Source organism: Cryptomeria japonica, chromosome 5 (genome assembly GCF_030272615.1).
Source record: "Cryptomeria japonica chromosome 5, Sugi_1.0, whole genome shotgun sequence".
NCBI classification, from domain to species: Eukaryota; Viridiplantae; Streptophyta; class Pinopsida; order Cupressales; family Cupressaceae; genus Cryptomeria; species Cryptomeria japonica.
Window position 1 is genome coordinate 814385025 of NC_081409.1, and position 4991 is coordinate 814390015.

Genomic DNA, 4991 nt, shown 5'->3' on the forward strand with positions numbered 1-4991 from the left:
AATCCAAGGGAAATAAGGATGTGAATACCAAGTGAATTGCAAGGGTTAGAATGCAATTTGCCCTCTTTTGTAAATAGATATGTTATCTTGTTGACTATGTAGAAAAGGGAGACAAAATGGATGAAACAAGGAGCTACCGGTTCAGGATCATGTTGTATCTTCATATTTTAGATATTTAAACTGATACGGATCTGCCCTGCAAATTTGGAGAAAAGTTGTCGAGACCAAGTTGAAAGTGTACTTGGTCCTCCAAAAAATCCATGCATCGAAAAGGGTTTTTTCGTCTCTACAAATGAAGTCCAAACCTGCAATTATAGTTGCACACCTGCAACCTACACACATAAAAGAAGGGAAGAATGGTTGTGGATAGGGACTTGCCTTAGTTAAACCACGGTTGAGGAATCAACTTTGAAAGAAAGTAATTACAAATACTTAAATGTAAATGATGGAAGTGTATACCTTGTAGATCTACAATTGGTTGACGATGGTTGCTTTGCTTCTTGAATGTGATCACAAATGTTATATGAAATTATATGTAACATGGCAAAACCTTAATACACGCACATGCTTGCAAATCAATATTGTATGTTGCTCCAATGGATGAATGACGAAGACACATGAAGAAGAGAACTTGATGGATGCTTGAGGATTTGAATGCTTGATGATGATAATGAAGAACTTCTACTTAAATTTTTGTTATTATCTTTATGCTTGTACCAAATGAGGGAATTGAATCTCCTTTTTATACATGCCTAAGAGAATTATTTTTTATCTCACTGAAGGGCGAAAATGGGGAGATTAAATCCCAACAAGAAATCTGGGTTCAAGGGTCGGATGTACCTATCTTAGGGCCATCTAAACAAGGGAGAGCAAGGGTTATATGCCCCTACGCTACCCTATTTTGGGGCTTGGATAGGGTCCTGAGGTAATATCAAAGCTAAGATGGGAGGAATTTTAGAACGAAGGTTCAGAGAGGGGTCTTAATCTAGTAGGGAGATGCAAACGCATAGGTGAGGGCCTAAGATATGGTCAAAACTTCAAGCGTCACAATTTTACGATGCTACATTTAGCCCCTACTTTACTGGTAGTATGGCTTACGCCAACACTACCAGTAAAGTAGAAGAAAGAGAAAGATGAAGATGAGAGATGCAGAGCAATACCACAAGGAGTATAAGACATCACTAATCTTGAGAAACAAAAGCCCCTAATTTTAGGATCTTAACTCACTCAAGCATATGCAAGAGCACACCAAAAAAAAGAACAAGAAAAACAAAACAAGATAAAGCACATAAGATACATGACAAAACAAAACACATAAGGCCACAACTAAACTAGTCAAAGAGACCATGATATAAATGTCTCAAACAACTAATTGAAACAAAAAGACAAATGCCATCACATAAACACCAATAATCACGTAAAAGAGAAAAGCTGACATCATCCATGAACCATCAATAGGAAAATTATGAGCTCATGAGAGGAAAGAGAGAGAGAGAACATGAATACACACTTTGGTGATCCATGAGAAGAAAGGCGAATGAAAGGAACCATGGACATCTCACCCCTAGAATTAGGTGATCTATGGAGAAAAAGAGACATGGAAAACTATTCGTTAGATTTTGTTTAGGTGATGCAAGTAAGGGATGAGGTTGAGAATGTCATTAGTTCCACTCAACCTTTTGCGCATGTGTGGAAGTGAGTTTCAAAGCACCTCATAGGATTCTATGCCCAAGTATGCTTTAACCTATATAAAATGTATAGTACAAAAGTCAAGAAAGTGCCAACATCTCACTTTAAGAGGCCACCCTCTGGTTCCAAGAATATCCCACTGTATAAAAGAAAAGTGGTGACATCTCGCTATAAGAGGTTGTCCTCTGGTTCCTAGAATATCCCACTATATAAGAGAAAAGTGGCAACATCTCACTCTAAGAGGCTTCCCTCTTGTTCTAAGAATGACCCACTATATAAGAGAAAAGTGGCGACATCTTGCTCTAAGAAGTTGTCCTCTAGTTCTAAGAATGACCCACTATATAATAGAAAAGTGGTAACATACCATTATGAGAATGACCCATTGTACAAGAGAAAAGTGGTGACATCTTGTTCTGAGAATGACCCACTATCAAGAGAAAAGTGGTGACATCTCGCTCTAAGAGGTTGTCCTCTAGTTCCAAGAATGACCCACTTTACAAGAGATATAATACATGAGAGAAATATAGCACACAAGGAGTAGTGTGGGTTCCCCCATCTTAAGATGTCAACATACTTTAATGTTGATATCTTAAGGAAAGTAGAACAACGATACCTTCCTTCAATAATAAGAAGATACCCATTATGCAACAATGTCATAAATCCAAGCAAGAGAGGTAATACTCTTCAAGCATGGATGTGATAGTTGAAAAGAGATATCTTGTTGTAAGTTTAAACGAGATCCTTGGAGGAGAACAAATCTTTTCTCAAAAGACATCTACCTCCAAGAGGAGTTGTCTTAGACAAATATAACATCTTCTAGAATGAAGCGTAGAGGAGATCAAGAATTCAATCCTTCCTCCTATTGGTAGGTGAAAGGGATTCTTGATGAAGGATTACTCACTTCTATCCCAATGGGGATGAGTTAATTCATCATAGATGTATGTTTCCAAGTGTGAAAGAGATTGTAGTCAAGGGCGTACACCTCTTGTATAAGAGAGAACCCTTGAGAAAACAACAATGATTTCTCACAAGGAATGACATCAAGTAATGAAACACACACAATCCACAATATAGGAAAGGGTGGATCCTTAGAGAAAGAGAGAGAGAGAGAGAGAGAGAGAGAGAGAGAGAGAGAAATCATTTACCCCCAAGTGTAGGAAAAATGAGAAGAGCTTACACAATCTTCTAGAGAGATTAAACATAAGAAAATGCAAAATGAACTTACATGAATGCATGCAAGAAAAGACATTCGCAGATGTAAAATATACATCTCAAGAAGTGGTAATCTTCTAAGAGAAGAGAGAAAGAGTATCACATATTCCCCAAGGGGAATTAGTCATAATAATGTACCATTGTAAGAAATAATACGTACATATGAAAAATGCAGCCCCTAAAGGAAATAATGATAAATGACATGGAAAGGAAGATAAAGGACCAAAATCCTTGCCCCCCAAGTGAGAACAACAAGGAGAAGCATTACACATCTTCTAATGGTGGTTATTTTCAAGTGATATGCCTTCCTAATGGAACAAATCCTCTCAAGGAAGGGACATTTACTTCATAGGAGACCATTCCATGCTAGGGGCATATCATATTTGTGAATAACTGAAACCATAAGAGAGATCATTTTTCCCAAATAATGAAGATAATAGAAGAAGTGAATTACTCATTAAAGATGCTCATCTTCAAGCAAAGAAGAAAACCAAAGAAAAATTATATGCTCATATAAGAATGACTCTATGCAAGGAAGGATGTCTAATAATGAATAAAGTTAAAACCACAAAAATAAGAAGGAACGCGAACTTCATGTTGCTACCCCAATGTATGTAAAATTGAAATAATACCACCATAAATAATAAAGAGCACCCAATTAAGTTGGCTAATCGTGTCATAAGGTGAAGAGCAACATGAGGAGAAAATAAGTGCTAAGGCACTATGTCTATGTCAATAAAGACAACTAGATCTATTGTAAGACAAATTTCCTCATCTTTAACTTAAGATTTTTTTTTGGTTTCTAGGATGAAAAGAAATGTTCTTATCGTATCTCAATCTCTAATAGATTCTTGTAGCTAGTCTTTCAGGATGATAAATATGTTTTAATTCATTGTCTTGGCATGGAGGAGAATAATTATTAAAAGAAGAAGGATTACTATCCATGATTCTAATTTTGCCATTGTCTGTGCCGTCTTGAATAGATTTCTTAAAATCAGGGCAATTGTTGGCATTGTGATCTTGGGTTTGATGAAATGATAAAAAATGATGTTTTGAAGAAGAAGCATTCTTGTGGGCTCTTTTGATTTGTTGTCTTTGGAGATGATTTTTAAAGTTTTGGAACCTAAGGATTTCATCCATAGAGAGAGAAGTCTCATTTCCTAGGCCTTCTATAGTAGCTTGTATGGGAGGGTTTATAGGGACATGAAGTCCTTGCTCAAATTTCCCAAGTCCTTGTCCTCTAAAACCTTGTTTTGTTATTATATGACATCCACGACTATAATAATGTTGCAAATGAGTAGGTGGGGGAATAGGATCGTGAATTTCTTTGAAGTCTAATGTGTAAAGGGGAATAAAATGATTTGTAGATGAAGAAGGAATATCATGTGAAAGGATAATATTCTTTCCTTTATCATGCTTATCCTTTTTGGGAGACTGGGGATGATCATCTTCATCATCTAAAGGCTCATATTTACTTATTTCTATGTGAGGGGAAAGATCATGAATAAAATACATAACACCATCCTCTCTATGTATATTTTGATGTTGAAGATAGGTCCTGGGAGAATAAGGAGGGTCAAAAGATTTAAGAATGTTAATATTCTAATTTTGCCCCCCTTGCTCAAGGGTATGTGTATGAGAAGAAGATGGATTCATATTTCTTTCCAATGCTTTCTCTTTTTGAAGAAGATCATTGGTTGAAGTATTAGATGTCATCTCATTCACACAAGATACGCTAGGAGAGATACAAGGATTAGGATCTCTAAGATTGGGATCTAGAAAACCCTTAAGATGATTAACATATGAAATGCATTTTGTTAATAACATCATCATATTGCAATAAAAATGACATATGAAAGCTTTGAGATCAATTTGAAAAGGAAATGACTTTGAAACCCTAACAACACAATATGACAAAGTGTTATGAATGAAAAGAAGCAACATAAAATGAAAGAAGCCATTATTCAACACATGATTGTAATAAATATATGTTAAAAACAATGTAATCATTTGTAAAATGGTGAATAAATCAAATTCATTGATTTCCATTGAAAGTCTCTTAATGAAAATCTTAATTTGCTGAAAAAATA